The sequence below is a fragment of the Schistocerca gregaria genome, chromosome 1 (assembly GCF_023897955.1).
Source record: "Schistocerca gregaria isolate iqSchGreg1 chromosome 1, iqSchGreg1.2, whole genome shotgun sequence".
Classification (NCBI taxonomy): domain Eukaryota; kingdom Metazoa; phylum Arthropoda; class Insecta; order Orthoptera; family Acrididae; genus Schistocerca; species Schistocerca gregaria.
In genome coordinates, this window is record NC_064920.1 from 908,569,345 (window position 1) to 908,588,592 (window position 19,248).

General features: G+C 36.2%; 1 long non-coding RNA gene across 1 annotated transcript in view; it reads left to right on the forward strand.

The window, feature by feature from the left end:
• Window positions 1-12,693: 12,693 nt before the first annotated feature.
• The window catches only part of LOC126274820 (uncharacterized), a 79,575-nt gene continuing 73,020 nt past the window's right edge, over window positions 12,694-19,248 (forward strand). The window contains exon 1 of the long non-coding RNA XR_007550378.1: window positions 12,694-12,770. This is a non-coding gene — a long non-coding RNA (uncharacterized LOC126274820). The remainder of the gene's footprint in view (window positions 12,771-19,248) is intronic.

The window sequence follows — 19,248 nt, forward strand, 5'->3', positions numbered from 1 at the left end:
TGATCGATCCCTCATGTGGTGTTCAAAGAGACCAAAATTCACACACATGCTTTGATCCTCTACGCACCACAACATTGGTTACAGTAGTGCTGTGTGCAATGCCACCATTTGTGCAAAACGCCATCAAACATTTTCGCTCCAACACTGAGGACCACTCTTTCTTCATCCCTACTGACCACAAACCACTGGATCTTCTCTATCTCCTCCGTCAACCTGATCTGGTATGGATCCCACACTGATGAGCAACACTCAAATATAGGTCGAACAGGTGTTTTGTAAGCCACCTCCTTTGTTAATGGACTACATTTTCTAAGGACTCTCCCAATGAATCTCAACCTGGTACTTGCCTTACCAACAATTAATTTTATATGAGCATTCCACTTCAAATCATTCCACATGCATACTCCGAGATATTTTACAGAAGTAACTGCTACCAGTGTTTGCTCCACTATCATATAGTCATACAATAAAGGATCCTTCTTTCTATGTATTCACAATACATTACATTTGTCTTTGTTGAGGGTCAGTTGTCACTCCCTGCACCAAGTGCCTATCCGATGCAGATCTTTCTGCATTTCGTTACAATTTTCTAATGCTACAACTTCTCTGTATACTACAGAATCATCCACGAAAAGCTGAATGGAACTTCTGACACTATCTACTAGGTCATTTATATATATTGTGAAAAACAATGGTCCCATAACACTCCCCTGTGGCACGCCTGAGGTTACTTTAATGTCTGTAGATGTCTCTCCATTGATAACAACATGCTGTGTTCTGCTTGCTAAAAACTCTTCAATCCAGCCACACAGCTGGTCTGATATTCCGTAGGCTCTTACTTTGTTTATCAGGTGACAGTGCGGAACTGTATCGAATGCCTTCCGGAAGTCAAGGAAAATAGCATCTACCTTGGAGCCTGTATCTAATATTTTCTGGGTCTCATGAACAAATAAAGTGAGTTGGGTCTCACACGATCGCTGTTTCTGGAATCCATGTTGATTCCTACAGAGTAGATTCTGGGTTTCCAAAAACGATATGATACTCGAGCAAAAAACATGTTCTAAAATTCTACAACAGATCAATGTCAGAGATATAGGTCTATAATTTTGCGCATCTACTCGACGACCCTTCTTGAAGACTGGGACTGCCTATGCTCTTTTCCAATCTTTTGGAACCTTCCATTCCTGTAGAGACTTGCAGCACACGGCTGTTAGAAGGGGGGCAAGTTCTTTCGCATACTCTGTGTAGAATCGAATTGGTATCCCGTCAGGTCCAGTGGACTTTCCTCTGTTGAGTGATTGCAGTTGCTTTTCTATTCCTTGGACACTTATTTCAATGTCAGCCATTTTTTTGTTCATGCGAGGATTTAGAGAAGGAACTGCAGCACGGTCTTCCTCTGTGAAACAACTTTGGAAAAAGGTGTTTAGTATTTGAGCTTTACGCGTGTCATCCTCTGTTTCAATGCTGCCCTGACTGAGATGGAGCTCTCAGACGTGCACCTGCTGTCTCGTACTACTCACTCCAATGGTGACACCCTCAAGGCCTCCCCTCAGGCCTCGCAGGTCGTACCCGTACTACGCACTGCGGGGTAGTGGGAGGGGGGGAGGGGGAGAGGGCGACTGTGTGGCGTCAATAGGTCACATTGACAATGTAAAGCATGATCTTTGAACTCTAACTGCCCTGACGAGCTGCCATGTTAATGTTCCAGTCAGCCTTTGTACCTTGTACAGTATACACATGTCCTTTCTTTGTGTTGAAATATATGTATTGTAACATTACAGGACATATTGGGACATATTGAAGTATTCGATACTGTAGACTTTTAGGGGATGTCGATACAGATATGCAAAATGTAAAGGGAAACTTTGGGGATGTTTAAATATTGTACTGTGTCAATATTAGGACATTTTGCACAGAAAGAACAAAAATAGAATTAATGTAAATATATATTAGTGTTAGTAACCTACTTTCATTCAATTTTGTAATTATATTTCATTTTGTAAAAGAAAGACTCACTGTTTGCTGTAGCTCTGATTAATTGTATAAATTATCAGTTTTAAGCTAAATTATTTCGTATAATATGGACAAGATACTTTTAAAAACTCACCAGCTAAAGAGAAAGTCTGTAAAAGAACGTTTAATGCACACTTCTGGAACTTTCTATGGAGAAATTCTATATTATGATCGCAAAAATACGAAAACTTGTGAAAACTGTTTCATTACCTAATTTCGAAAGACGATTTGTATCAAGTTATATTGCTAAAAAGATTTATTTACGTTTTGAAACACGATTTAAATCATTTTACATATAAATAGTTGTTCTAAATCACTCAAGAAATATCCAGAATCAAATGTCAAGATATTTCTGGAAACATCGGTACAAATCTGGTGAAGGTTATCCAGAAGCTGGTAGAAAAATGTTATAAAATCTATTTGGAAATTATGCTTGTAAGAATTTATATGTACTGATCCTTTCACTTACTTTAATCTGTACTAAAATTCTGTAATGTCTAATTTAGTTTTAAGCTGTGAATTGCTATCGTATTATAAACAAAACATTGTCAAACGACTTTCATTGTTTGGGAAGATAGTAATACACCTAGGAGTTGTCAGTTGCCAGTTCGGATATGCAGTGCGGTTAGCTCGGAGAGTCAGTTGTTGAGTCTGTGAAGTCTGTCAGTTCTGTTTGTAAATAAACGTCTGTAATGAAGCATTACTTGTTGTCGTCAATATGAACTCAAGACCTTTTGCACGAAGCAGACACCTCCTAATGCAACGTTTTAATTTGGTTGAGGAAGATGGGATGTTTTAATTTGGTTGAGGAAGCTGGGATCGCTATAAGTGCAAACAAATTGAAGTGGAACGTTTTAATTTGGTGTTGAGGAGCTGAAATGTTATAATTTGGTGGAGGAAGCAGAGGATATGACGACCACCCAGTGATTCTTCAAAATAAAATACGTCTCTTCTGGGATCACAAGAAGAAAATACGTCTGTTTTGGGACCACAAGAAGAGGATATACGACGGACCAGTCATTCTTCAGAAGTAAATACGTCGATTCTGGGGTCACAAGAAGAGGAGTGAATCAACTGAGCGAAACCATCCTGGAATTGAAGAAATTTCGCAAAACTCGGACACCAACGACCGCCGACGGACACTAAAATAAGTACCTGCTTCCTAAAATAATGGAAAAAGACGCAGATTTCAGTATTGACAGCGGTGTAGCGAGTACACCTATTAGGGAAAGTGCTTCTGACAGTGTAGGAATGTTGGAAATGGTAAAACAAATGTTTTCAGAGTTAAACTCGAAGTTGGATAACACAAACTCGAAGATGGACGATTCTCGTGCCGAATTACGTCAACAAATTGAGCAGACACAACAACAGATGGACAGGTCGATTTCGAAGGCTGTGTGTGATTTAAAATCAGAAATAAATTCAAATACTGAACAGATTGCTCACACTAATCAGGTTCTCGAAGAATGGCGAATTACTTTTGAGTCAAACCAAAAAGAACTTAGTTGTCGTGTGGACACGGTTGAGAGCAAAATTTCTGTCCTTGAAACTGATTTAAGTAACGAAATTTCAAATAACCAGTCAAAACTTTAAAAAGTTGTTGATTTTGTAAATGAGGAAAATTCTCAATTGAGAAATGAATTTGACCAGACAAAACGATTTTTTGAAAGCGAAATTGAATCTTTCAAATCTGATTCTGACAAAAAGGTCACAAAAATATGTAGTAGAGTAGGTAATGTCGAAAAAACTGTAGACAGAAAATTTGTAGAAATACAAGAAATTATGTTGCAAAAAGGTTTTAGTAATAGTTGTAATGGCGTATGGGGAAATTTTCCCATTAAAACTTATCCCGGTGACAAGAATATACACCCAAAAGACTTCATGCAATTCTGCAAGGAGCAGTTCACGTCCATAATGACAGATAGTGTTAAGATAAAATTTGTAAAGAAATTACTTGATGGTGAGGCGCTTTCGTGAGCCAATCAGAATTGTTCCCCGGAAATGTCCTTTGAAGATTTCGAAAAATGTTTTCTAACCAAATTTTGGTCTGAAACTGAGCAAGCTCGAATCAAAAGTGAATTCTTGAATGGTCCTAGTTACAGAGAATCTGATGGGTCAATGAAAGCCTATTGTGAGAAACAGTTGCAAAAATTAGTGCATCTGGATAAGCCATTTGATGAGCTAACTCAAATTGATGCACTAAAACGGAGACTTCCGAAAAGAGTACAATGGGGTTTAGTATATGGTCCAGATGAGTCCATAGAACAATTCTTGAAATATGTGGACAAACTTGATAGAGCCTTTGAACAAAACAACAGATTTAACGACTTTGTAGGTTCATCACACAGAGGGTGGGAACCGAACCGTGGAAATAATAACAATAATAGTGAACGAAGAAACTTTAACAACAACAGGGATAATTATAATAGCAATGACAGAAGAAATTTTGGTAGGAATGATCAGCACTTTAATTCAAACAGAGAATGGGAAAATCGAAACAGGTCCTGGGGTAATGACATGAGAGAAGGTAACACGAAGCAGGGAAACGACAGACATAGGCCTTTAAACGACTAAATGCTCCACTGGGAGTCTGTCAGTTTGGGGCAAGGAATTTTCAAAATCAGGCTAATTTCACCCGGAACAGACAGCACTATAATCAAAGACCTAACCAGTATAGACAGTATGCTTATGATCGATCTGTAGATAGAGGTAATGAAAAAATTAAATTTGACAGGAAATTTTGGAATGTCATCAGAGAAAATACTGGAAACAACTGTAATAGGAACCAGGCTACCTTTGATGAAGTAGGCTTAGAAGATGATATAATTGCAAATTTATATAATCAAGAAGAAGCACCTAATGCTGACATGAAAGGTAGGGATAACTTTGATAATTTTGGATTGTACAAACTTATGTGTGGTGATGTTTTAGATGTAAGTTGTCATAATGATGTTCGTACTGAAGTTTCTGGAAAGTCTGATATTCATGTGGATGTGGTTGGTGAAGATGGTGTTGTGAGTAATGTTAGTGATACTAGTAGTGTTTGTAGTGTAAGCTCAGGCAATGATGATGATAATGTTGATGTTAAGGCTAATGGTGATTATGTACTAGAAGATTTTGATGGTGAATTGGATGGAATAGTTTATGTTGAAGTTAAGGAGGATGTTATAAGCAATAGTGTTGAGAATAGTTGTGCCAGGAACTCTAACTACATTCCACATGAGAATCAGATTGTGCCAGTTCAGCTTAGTAATACATCAGGAGACAGGGGGGTTGATTGTGCTGATGCATCTGAGATTATTTTGAAATCTGTTTGGGACAAATTTAAAGATTACAGTGATGACAATGATGTTAAGATCAAATTAAGGGAAATTTGTGAACCAGTTTCTGCTTTTAAGCCTAATGAAATCATCAAACGGGGTACTAGTCAGGATGTGTCTGAGGTAAATAGTAATCCAGACATTCCAGTTAATTCCAGTAGACCTAGAAGTTTGAAGAAAGTATTGCCTAATAAAGAAAACCTAAATATGGAACAGAGGTATGATGAGATAGCAGAAGATCTTTTGTATGAAGAACAGGAAGAAAGGGAAAACACCACTATTGGTAGTCCATACATAAAAATTAAAGCTGCAGGTTGGGAAGGGTATTGTTTGATTGACACAGGGAGTCCAATTAGTGCCATTTCAAGCAAATTAAGAGATATAATTAAGCATGATCCTGACTTTGTTGAATTACCAGTTGTTGGAATAAAAATTAGAGGCATTACCGGAAACTGAGCAAAATTGTTAATAGACAGGTGTTGTTGTCCTTCAGTATAAATGATGTACAGTTTACTCAAGGATGTCTTGTAATAAGTGACCTAAATGAGAATGTACTGTTGGGTATGGACTGGATATTAAAAGCTAATGCAGCATTTGATTGGGAAAAGAGTTTGTTTACCTTTATTGATCCTAAGACGAGAGTATGTTCCAGTACTGACATGTCGGTTCAAAACTGTGCTGATAAGGGAATTGAAATTAGGGACGTTACATTTTCTAAAGACAGTGGTTATTGTGTAGAGGAAATTACTGAGGATTATGATGATGGAGAATATGGGGATATAGTTCAAGAAAAATTACGGGAATCAGATAATTTGAACCAAGAACAGAAGGTAGAGTTAGAAAGATTATTGTGGAATTACTGTGATGTTTTTGATGATAGACCTGGCAGAGTAAAGAATTATCAATGTAAACTCAGATTAAAACCACATGAGCCATTCTTTATAAAACCTTATAGTGTACCCATTGCAAAGAGAAAAGATGTAGAAAAGTAACTTCAAAAGTTGGAAGAGTGGGGCATCATTGAGAGAAGTAAGAGCCAATACAATAATCCTTTGGTAGTGGTTGCAAAACGTGATGGCAGTGTCAGGCTTGTACTAAATTCAAGACACCTAAATAAGTATCTGGAAAGAGAGACCGATCATCCCGAGAATATAGATGAATTACTTCATAAATTTGAAAGAATGAAATACATGACCAGTTTAGATCACACATCCGGATTTCACCAAGTAGAATTAGAAAATGATTCCAGAAAGTATACTGCCTTTTTGTATGGGGGAAGATGTTACCAGTATTGTGTGGTACCATTTGGGCTGAATGTCTCAGTAGCCGAATTCATTGTAGCACTTGACTTTGTTTTGGGAAAAGATGTTTTATCAAAATTAACTGTGTATGTAGATGACATTTTGATTACTGGAGAAACTTTGGAAGAACATGTTAATACTTTGAGGGAGGTTTGCAATAGGTTAAGGAAAGGGGGAATATCACTTAAATTATCTAAATGTAAGTTTGGTATGAAAAAATTGAAGTTTTCTGGGGCACAGTATTTCTCAGGAAGGTATTTTGCCAGATCCTGAAAAACTCAAGGCAATTGCAAAATTCCCAATTCCAAAAACCAAGAAACAACTAAAGTCATTTTTCGGGATGTGCGGTTACTACAGAAAGTTCATTAGTACCCAAGCTCTAAATGCTCCAAGTCTTAACAGATTGCTGAAGAAAAACACAATGTGGGTTTGGGATCAGGAATGTGAAGCTGCTTTTGAAGAAATAAAAACACAGTTATGTAACAGTCAAATTTTGTACCGTCCTGATTTAAGTTTACCTTTTTGCATTATGGCAGATAGTAGTGATTATGGCCTAGGTGCTCATCTTTTCCAAGAAGTAAATATAAATGGGAAAATAGAACACAGGTCTATTGCTTTTGCTAGTCGAACCTTGAAAAAACATGAGGGGCAATACACTGTTACCGAGAAAGAGCTTTTGGCCATTTACTGGGCATTTTCTAAATTCAGAAATTATTTATTGGGAAACCAGGTAGTTGTCTACACGGACCATAAGGCATTAATTTATATTCAAGAATGTAGGTTGCATCATGGAAGGATTACCAGGTGGGCACTCTTGTTACAACAATTTAATTACTCAATAAAATATTTTAGAGGACCCGATAATGTAGTTGCTGATGCTTTATCTAGACTACCTGTGGGGGGTGACTTTGAAGATGGCAGTGGGGAATGTGAAAAAGAATTCAAAATTATGTATTTAAGAGGGGTGGACAATGAACAAGAAATCAGAGACATTTGTAATGACATCCGATGGAATCAGAACCACGATGAGAACTGTAAACTGGGCAAAAGGGACATGAAAAAGTGGGAGATTATTACAAAATCTACAAGGGGATTCTATTCAAGAGAAACAGTGTAGATAGCGATGTATGGAAATTATGTTGGCCTGAACAGTACATCAATGTACTCATCAAGTACATTCATGAAAGTTTTGGTCATTGTGGGATTCAAAAGTGTATCCAGAAAATCGAAGAAAATGTGTACTTTAACAACATAGCCAGGAGGGTTAGAAAAATTTTGACGGGTTGTGACAGATGCCAAAGAGTAAAAGTATCCAACCAAACTTGTCGAGGATTGATGCAAAACATCTTACCAAAAGAACAACACCAGTTAGTCGCTGTCGACTTATATGGACCATTACCGAAGACCAGAGGAGGCTATTGCTACATTTTTGTTATGGTTGATGTTTTTTCAAAATTCATTAAGTTATACCCTCTTCGCAAGGCAAATAGTAAGAGCATTATTTCAAAAATCAGAGGAGACTATTTTGGCAGGGTTGGAAAACCTCAGAAAATCTTATCAGACAATGGGACTCAATTTACTTCTGGAGTATGGAAAGCTTTTGTTGAAGATGAAAATATAAGTCACATTCTTATTTCAGCTTATCATTCATCAGGAAACCCTTTGGAGAGATACATGAGGGAAATTGGGCGATTCTTTAGAACCTACTGCAATACTGATCATGCTAGTTGGATTGACTATGTTGAGAAATTCAAAGATGTTGTGAACAGCCTACAGCATTCCTCAACAGGGTTTTCGCCTTATGAAATACAGTATAATAGCAAACCACCACATCCAATTAGTGATTTCATTGATTTTCCAGTCTGCAAACCATTAAGTACTCAAGAGAGAGAGGAAATAGTGAGAAAGACCATGAAATCTCAAGGTGATAAGAGGAAATGTAGACATGACAAAAGATTGAAGCCTACTCAATTTAAAATTGAAGACTTGGTCCTTGTTAAAACACAAGAGAAGTCTAAAGCCATCAGTAGTGAATTAAAAAAGTTTTTTGACATATACATTGGACCTTTCAAGATTCAGGACAATCCTCATCCGAATGCTTACCGTCTAGTCTACCCAAATTCTGGCAGACTGTTTGGCCTACGAAACGTGACTTAACTGAAATTGTATAAAAAAATGTAAAAAAGTATTTTAGATAATAGATGTTTATAGACTTTTATATGTAAACTTACCAGGATATTTTTGTATACTTTGTTATGTTGTATTTATCTGATTCCTCAGGGGAGCATACATTCTTTGTGTGCTAAGTGTTTGGCGAGCACTAGGTCCCCTAGCTACGCAATTGTCATATTTCATTTTCGTATTCTGGCATTGCATCTTACACTTATTCTGTGATCCTGTATAATCAATTTTCTCCATCTGTCAGTCTATCCTCTCTTAGCTTTAAGAAATTATTTAGAGTAAATTTTCTTGAGTAATTAGACTTTAGAGAATTCAAATTTCTATGTCCTTAAAAACCGGTCCACCGACTATTAAATGCTTTTGCTAATGTTTAACTGGGTTTGACCACTGTATGCTGTATATTCATAGCGGACTGTGCTATTGCAGCCTGTGATAGCCTGCAGTGTATATGGAAACCATACAGACTGTGAAGATGAGACTGAAATACAGTGTGTGGCATTGAGGTATACCGACCTTTAAGGAAGAAGATCACCGACCTTCAAGAAAGAAGATCACCGGTCTTCAAGAAAGAAGACACCAAAGATATGTGTAAAAACTTTTCTGTTTTGTAACGTAAGGACATCAACCCTTCCGTGTTTCACGTGGAAGTGCTGATGGGGGGGTTGTGTAACATTACAGGACATATTGGGACATATTGAAGTATTCGATACTGTAGACTTTTAGGGGATGTCGATACAGATATGCAAAATGTAAAGGGTAACTTTGGTGATGTTTAAATATTGTACTGTGTCAATATTAGGACATTTTGCACAGAAAGAACAAAAATAGAATTAATGTAAATATATATTAGTGTTAGTAACCTATTTTCATTCAATTTTGTAATTATATTTCATTTTGTAAAAGAAAGACTCACTGTTTGCTGTAGTTCTGATTAATTATATAAATTATCAGTTTTGAGCTAAATTATTTCGTATAATATGGACAAAATACTTTTAAAAACTCACCAGCTAAAGTGAAACTCTGTAAAAGAACGTTTAATGCACACTTCTGGAACTTTCTATGGAGAAATTCTATATTATGATCGCAAAAATACGAAAACTTGTGAAAACTGTTTCATTACCTAATTTCGAAAGACAATTTGTATCAAGAAATATTGCTAAAAAGATTTATTTACATTTTGAAACACGATTTAAATCATTTTACATATAAATAGTTGTACTAAATCACTCAAGAAATATCCAGAATCAAATGTCAAGATATTTCTGGAAACATCGGTACAAATCTGGTGAAGATTATCCAGAAGCTGGTAGAAAAATGTTATAAAATCTATTTGGAAATTATGCTTGTAAGAATTTATATGTACTGATCCTTTCACTTACTTTAATCTGTACTAAAATTCTGTAATGTCTAATTTAGTTTTAAGTTGTGAATTGCTATCATATTATAAACAAAACATTGTCAAAAGACTCTCATTGTTTGGGAAGATAGTAATACACCTAGGAGTTGTCAGTTGCCAGTTCGGATATGCAGTGCGGTTAGCTCGGAGAGTCAGTTGTTGAGTCTGTGAAGTCTGTCAGTTCTGTTTGTAAATAAACGTCTGTAATGAAGAATTACTTGTTGTCATCAATATGAACTCAAGACCTTTTGCACGAAGCAGACACCTCCTAATGCAATGTTTTAATTTGGTTGAGGAAGCTGGGATGTTTTAATTTGGTTGAGGAAGCTGGGATCGCTATAAGTGCAAACAAATTGAAGTGGAACATTTTAATTTGGTGTTGAGGAGCTGAAATGTTATAGTATCTATAGACATTTATGGGAACAGTTTGTTGCGTATACCATTATCTGTATTCCCATTTCCCATAAGTGCAACAAGAAACCTCAATGTTAAATCAAAATTTTTGGCAGCAAGAATGTAGTCTTAGACACAAGAATATTTTGAGCCAGCAACAATAACAACAAAGAGATAATCAAGATAAGTGTCCAAAATTTGCACTGATGTAAGATTACAAGTGGGAGTGTTAGCCATGATTTGTTAACTGATATTGAAGTCTTGTCTGCAGAAGAAGAAAGTAGAATTATATCTCATTTTCAGTTTTTATATACATATGTAAACTCTGTTCACCTTACGAAAGAAGATCAGAGAGCTGCCCAATGAGGTCGTACCAACGGTGATGAGGATTTCATATGATATCAACAATGACAGACCAGATGAATTGGAAGAGAACTTGACAACTATGATGAAGAACATGAGAAAACATAAGTACAAACCACTTGTGAAATTAACCTTCCTTAGTGAACTTCTGTAATTTCTAGGAAAGTGAATAGAGACGAGGGTAGTGCTGATGAAATGAAAGCTGTAGGACCCAGCCTAGACAGTGTGAACTAAGTGAAAGTGCAGTTGGCAAAGAAATGAAGACAGACAACAACAGCAAATTTAGTGCAGTTCGTAATATTCCAGGCTGATGGTTACTACCCCTGCATTATGTATTACTAGATCAATACTCTTATATCTCTAGCTATAATTAAATTCAATTATGTTTTGATAATAGGAAAAAGGCTTTTGGAAGAATAACAGCAATAACAAACAATAGTAGTTCCAATACGCTTTGAACCATAAACAATCAAAATCAGATTAAGGAAATTAATATATGGAAAATGTTTAGATAAAAAACAATATTTTCGTTCTTATCATCTGTAAATGGTAGAAATAAAATCTCGAGCCTAATTAACAAAAGATAGATATTTGATCATTTAGCATTGTTAGAATGCTTATTTCTCCAATTTCAATATTAATGTGGTTTTTACATGTTTAGAAAAGTCATAAACTTGTTCTATCAAAGTTGGGAATATTATAGAGTGTTTGATAATGTTGTTAAACTATTTCATATTATAGATTACGTTTTGCATTATTATAACCAGTAGTACATTGTAGGAAGAGCATAAATACTCAGCCTTGAGTATTTTAGGGCAGATGTGTGTTGGACCCAATAGAGAACAGATCTCTGCATACAGTGTAGATAAGTTCTTGGTGCATGATTCAGGTTTGGATTTAAATAGAGCAAATTGTGTGCTGGACATTGGCCAAAACACCACATTAGAACAGTTTGATTTAATATCACAAAAGGCAGAATGGTATGTGGCTTTATATTCATACTTTTTTGAGTAAGAGTGTTGAACAATGCAATGGACCTCACACATATCTCTATCAAATTACTGAATTTGGACTATTTAATATCACCAGTGTAGTATGTGCTAACACTTGTTAGCTGTAGCAGTAACAATGCAATGGACCTCACACACATTACTATCAAATTACTGCATTTGGACTATTTAATATCATCAGTGTAGTATGTGCTAACGTTGGTTAGCTGTAGTAGTAGCAATAAGGCTTATTAGACTGAAGATTCATCATGAGCTTATAAGATAGAGGTTTTGAAATGAATAAATCTATGTACTTACTTTACTTCAGTTGTGGCCACATCACTGTAGTGAAATCCATTATGGAATCCTGTATTTATTGAACAAACAAGTTTTAGTTCATGTATGCACTCGCTGAGGGACACTGAAGCCAAGATATTCACAGATATTTAAACCATTTTTAACTACTCACTGACCAGAGGGACATTACATATGGTGCCCCAGTTTGAGGAAAACCATGACATTTATTGTTTTATTGTGCATAAAAACATATTGCATATAATGCTCTGTCAAGAGAAGAACTGTTATTGAAATTAACATTACATCAAAATAACGACAATTACAAAGTTCACCAGCGGGAAAGAGGAGGATGATGTCAGTTCAGAAGACGCACCCTTTTGAAAGTTGTACAACCATGTACTTTGGAACTTCAGATGTAGCAAGACGCAGTTTGTTTACGATTTGGATGCAGCCACATACCTGGAAATGGCAGATGTCATCTGAAGGATAAAGAAGGCAGACTGACTGCCTAGAACAGGTATACACATAGTGTTAAAAATTGCACATAGTGTTAAAAATTAATTTCGTGTGTAAACATTGAGTTAATATGAAATCATGGATAGAGAAAGTGCAGATGGAATATGTGTTATTCAAAGAAATGAAAATACACCTGTTTCAAATTATTTACAAAAATTAATATCTAGAGAAGGGAGTGGAGATGATAGTGATGTAAAATTAGACGATTCACATTTTCACAGTGGAGATAGTAGCAGTTCTGCAATGGGTGAGACTGCAGTTGTAACACCTCATAATTTTGATATCTGTTACATTAAAGTTGAAGAGACTAATGTAAATCCAAATAGTGATGTTGTGACTGAGCAAAAAGTTGTCTCACAGGAACATAGTGATGTAAGATTAAGTTTTGAGAATAATGAAATGTTAATAGTGATGGCTAGTCTGATCAATAGTAACATTGACAACAAAATCAGTGGTCTAGCTAGTAACATGAACAGTAGCATGAGTAGTTTGAGAACTGATATGTGTACTAAGAATGACATACATAGTTTAAAGGATGAAATTGACAGTAACATGAGTAGTTTGAAAAGTGAAATGTGTGCTACTATTGACAGCAAAATTAACAAGCTGGAATCAATTTATGACCAAAAGTTACAAAAAAGTCAGCAGGACCTTGTGAAGGCTTTAAATGCAACCATTGAAAATAAGTACAGTAGACAACAATTGTATTACTAGAATTAATAGTGTTTTAGAATACTGTGATGGGAAAATGGAAGAAGCAGTTGATTCCTGTATTAAGAAAGCTAAAAGGAACTGTTCTGATAACAGGAAGGCTGTAGAATCTCCAATCCAAGTTACTGCAGACAATTTTAAAAGAGAGTTGGAATCAATGGGAAAAAACCTAGAAGGGAAGTGCTTGGCAACAATTGACAGTAAAATAGAAAATCTAGGTAAGAAATTCTTGGAAATTGAAAGTAAAGTTGATAATGTGCAGAGGAAATTGTAGGAGTTTTAACTGTTTTGAGAAATATGGTGAGGTGCATCCCTTAGATTTTATTAGGGAATTTAATAATCTACCAAATAATTGGAATGGTCAAGAGAAAATGTCTTTTGTAAGGGGGTATATGAAATCTGACTCTTTCAATTGGGCAGCTAAGATTTCAGAAAAATGTGCTTCATGGGAAGAGTGCAGGTAAGCTTTTCTAGATAAATATTGGTCTAAAGATGAGCAACAAAGGATATGGCATGACTTCTGGGATTGAGGCAGATATGATGATAGCAAGAACGATGACAGAGTTCTGTGAAAAGTGGATTGGAAAAGTGAAGTATTTGGATCTTAGTAGTGAAACAGTTATAATGGGACTGGAAAATAAGTTGCCAAGTAAAATAAAAGAATGGCTTATTCCAGCTCCTAGAGATAATATTAGTAAATTTTTTAGTTATGTGGGAAGAACAGAGAGAGAGCAAAGGCTGCAGTGGAAGGATCTAGGAGTTATGGAAATATGGATAACCACAATAGACAACCCCATGCTAACAGGGACAAAACTTCAGAGAGGACAGATGATACAATAATGATAGAAATTCTGGAGAGGGGAGAAATTATAGTTACAACGGTAGTCATAAAAGTAACAGGAATTTCCATAATGAAGAGAGAACAGACAGGAATTCCAGAGAAGATAGAGGTTATAATAATGATAACAGTTACACAAGTAGTAGGTATTTCCAAAATGATATAGGGCAAAATGAGCAAAGAGGAAGTAGCAATGATAGGAGTTTTAGGGATGAAAATGGGTATAATAATGATAATGGTTATAGGAATGGTGGAAATTCCCCAGATGAGGCAGTACCAGATGATCAAGGGAGAGAAAGGAATGACAGATCAGACAACAGAGGGGGTAGGAATAACAGTGAGAGACACCATAATTTAAAATGACTTCTGTTCCGGTCGGTTCCCGAACTAGGGCAAGGGATTCAGCAGGGCCAAGATTTAGACAATTCAAACCAAGGGTAAGCAATGAACATGACTACAAGGCTAGTTAAGATATTAGAGTACTTAATATACAGGTAGATAATGTAGAAATGGTTTCTGAAGAACAGGAACCTACAGATGTAATAGAAACTAACATAGTAAGCATGGATAATTCGGAGTTTGATCAGTATGATGGTGAAGTTGGGGTCAGTTACACCAAACAATACTCTGTAATGGATCTGGGAGATGTGTTATTTTCTTTGTCAATACCAACTGTAATGAGGGAGGTTGTAAATGTTTTCTTATATTTTTGTCTGAATACTTTTTGTGAAATGTAATTTGTCTTATTTTATGCTAATTTGCTTATATGTTCGAGAGTGATAGCATATTGATTAATATTAGTAGATGTGGTGAATAACATCAAAGAGACTGGCTACAAGCAGAAGCTTGTGTGTTGTGTGAAATGTCTTTCACACTGGAGTCATCTTTGACTGTAGTCAGTCGACAGTGAACACTCGGTGTGTGATGTTGGAACAATGTACGGGTCCCCATTACAATAACTTTGCACGTGACCAGCAAAAATGAGTTATTGTACTACTTTTTTATATAAACATCAAGAAGGAAGCGCATGCAGAAAATTGCTATTTGAAGCACCAAAAATGAGGCAAATGCATTGAACCAGGACATTTCTGCAGCCGACAAAACAGCACTATGGAATCATACTTTCATTAGACAACTGAAGCCAACACAAAAAAATCAAATATCATTTTATAAACACCCACGCAAAAGTGAGTACTGTCATGAAATATGCTAAATTCAAGTTCATAAAATTGGTGAGCATATTTCAACTCCCATTTTGCAATAGTTTAGTTCAAGGACAATACTCAAATCGAAGCTGGTGTCAACCTCATCGGCACCACAAGTATGATGATATAAGTTGTAATAAGTTACAGTGTGAAAAACCATTAAAGTGTTTGGCCTTATGGTCTGAAAAGGAAGACAATAAACAGTTGGTTAGCCAGGCAGTAGAAGGAGAGAACAGTGACATCTTGGGTGGTTTGGATAGTGACTCACCAAGTAATAGTGATGCTAGTGAAGTAAATGAATTTGTTTATGATGAGAAAGATAACATAATTAGTAAAGAGAGATTAATGGTTGAAGAAGTGAGTGATGAGGAAGATTGTTTTGTAGGTGATGTAACTGAGAAAGGGGATCATGTGGTATGTCACTTGACTGTAACAGATGATGTTTTTGGTGAACTAGATGATATTTTTTCGAGGAGAAAAATCAATTAGGATTTGTGGTATGAACAAGACTCTAAAGATAATAATGATAGTAATTGGCATCCTATGGTTATGACTAAGTTATGAGGTACACTCATACAATGCTTGTCGGACAGTGGAAGTGAACTGAATGCAATATCTCATGCATTGTTTGAGTCAATGAAAGGCAATAAAGAAGTGGTGGTCATGCATGTATCTAGTATGAGGGGAGTTGGTGCTACTGGAAAAATGACTAAGCCAATTAAGCAGGAAGTGTTGCTGTCTGTTGAAATTTGTAATCAATTACTTGAGTGTAGAGCTCTGATGGTACCAGGACTCAGCCTGGATATGATTCTAGGGACAGAATTCTTGTGTAAATGGAATGTGAATATAGATATTACTGCCAGTAAATTTAATATTGTGTGTCGTGGGAATAGATTTGAGATGAGTTTCATAGAGAAAATTTCTGATGAAGAGAATAATGATTTAGGTTGTTCATTGATATATCTGGCCAATAATAATGTAAATGGATTAGGTGAAGGAGAGAAAATACAAAGGGAGATAGAGGAGACAGTAAACGGTATTGAAGCTATAACAGAAGAACAGGGGAAGGTGAGACAGGTGTTATTGGAAAATAAAGAGGTATTTTCAGATAGGCCAGGGTTAATAAAGTGTTGGTGAAATCCAAAGAGAAATCTAAAGTGTTGACATCTGAGATAAAGAAATTTTCCAATTTTTATATTGGACCATTTGAAGTTCTTGAAAATCCACATTCTAATGCATACCATCTTGTGTACCCAAAATCTAAGCTGTTGTTTGGATTACACAATATCATTGAACTGAAATCATAAAGACATGATCCATAAGTATCAAATTTTTGTTTGTTTGTTCACTCTTTCTCCATTGTCATAAATTTAGTATGTAAGAAAATTTAGTTTCTAGAGTTATGTCTTATCTACTGACTTAGTTTAAATGTATCTGTATATGCATAAGACTAGATAACTGTGTTTTTGTTTGTCTCACATTTAGCATGTAAGATGATTTAATTTCTAAAGATCTGACTTATCTGTTGACTGAAATAAAATCTATGATACACTATATAATTATGTTCTGTAATAGATTTGTGCTTCAGAATTTATTATATAGATGCCATGACACTAAATTTAAATGAGTAGACCTTTCTACAGTTTTGAAATGAGACAATATTCATAACATGTACAGCAAAGATTAGGAATATATCTGTGTGTATTACCCTATTAACTCCAATTTTTTGATTGCATTTTACTCTGATGTTTCATGTTTCATATGTGAACACTTTTTAATCACATCTGACATAAATCCCTTATAACTGACTATGTAAAATATCTAAGGAAAACATATTTCTTGTGATGTGAAAGAGGAATTGAACAGCATATTTCGTATACAAAACAATGTTTCAGTGTTTGATGTGATTGCTAGGCAGAATGTTACCTATCCGTTGGAGCATGTGATGATAACTCTAAGGAGGAAGCTGAAAGATATGGGTTGATCCATTCCCCACACTGGATTATTGCTGTATTCTGCTGGACCAATAATCTTGCAAGAGATCAAGGGTGCTGGCTAATGTACTCGACCATCTGTTCACTGGAATGCATGTTGTGTTTGATATTTGGCAATTGTTGTAATTATTATTCTTTTGACATCAATTCTCTTGTGGAGATTATTCTGCTTTTATGCATAGATCACATGGTCCCTTAGGTAGTTATCCCCTCAGCACCTCATTTGGGGGTTGTCTGTTTATTATATGCAGATCATTGGGATGTGTCATGCACAAAAGCATTGGCCCCTCAATACATGGTTTGGCCCATCTCGGATCATGAAGTTATACAAATGGTTGCCTCCTGTTCACAGTGTACAATGAATGCACCAAGCAGCACACCAGCCATTGTTTTCTCCTTGGCCAATGCAATTGCAGGCATGGGACTATATACATGTGGATTTTGCTGGCCCCTATCTCAATGCTTATTGGCTGCTGGTTGTTGACATACGAGGGCTATCCACAAAGTACATTACGTTTTGGAATGAAAAACAAATAAAGTATTGGAATTTTTTTATTATATACAGATGAAAGCCACACTAAAATACTACTTTTCTACATAGTTGCCATTTAATTTAAGGCACTTATCATAGCGATGGACGAGGTTCGAAATTCCTTCGTAGTAAAATTCAGCCGCCTGCTCCTTCAACCACGTGGTTACCTCATCTTGAAGCTGTGCATCGTCATCAAAACACTGCATAGCCAACCACTTCTTCATTGCTGGGAATAAGTGGAAGTCGCTTGGTGCTAGGTCAGGATTGTACAGGGGATGAGGAAACAACTCCCACTTAAAAGATTTGAGAATTTCACGAGTGGCATTTGCCGTGTGGGCCTGGGCGTTGTCGTGAATCAGCAGGCACTTTGAGTCCAACATTCCCCTGCGCTTGTTTTGTATTGCTCTTCTGAGGTTGTGCAGAGTTTATCATTACCTTTGAGAGTTTATTGTGGTGCCTCTTTCCAGGAAATTCACAAAAATCACACCTTTTCTGTCCCAAAAGAAAGTCGCCATCACCTTCCTTGCCGACATTGTCTGCATGCATTTCTTGGGTTTTTGAGGGGAATTTGTGTGCCCCCACTGCATTGACAGCAATTTTGTCTTGCAGTTCACATGCTTAACCCATGTTTTGTCACCAGTAACGATGCAATTGAGCAATGAGTCGCCATCTTTCTCATAAGCGTCCAAAAACGTTAACGCTGCAGCAATTCACTGATTTTTATGAATCTCTGTCAAGATTTTTGGTATCCATCTTGCAAAAAACTTGTGGTAACCAAGCTTTTCGGTAATGATTTCATGCAACAAACGTCTTGAAATTTGTGGAAAACTCATAGAAAGTTGCGTTATTGTGAAATTACGGTTTTCACGGACCGCGGCATCGACTTTTTCGACAAGTTTGGCAGTCACTATGCTGGGTCTTCCACTTCGCTCTTCATCGTGAATGTTAGTTCGGCCATTTTTGAATTTTATGACCCATTGACATACTTCACCTTCAGTGATTATGTTGTCCCCATAAACTTCACAAAGCTGCTGATAGACTTCTATCCGTGTACAGCTTTTTGCAGTCAGAAACCTTATTACAGCACACACTTCACACTTCGCGGCATTTTCAATTTATGCTGACACTTCAAACGCTCACAGTAATTTTTGGAGTACAGCACAAACCTCTCACTAGCACAGCAGGATGCCGACTGAGCT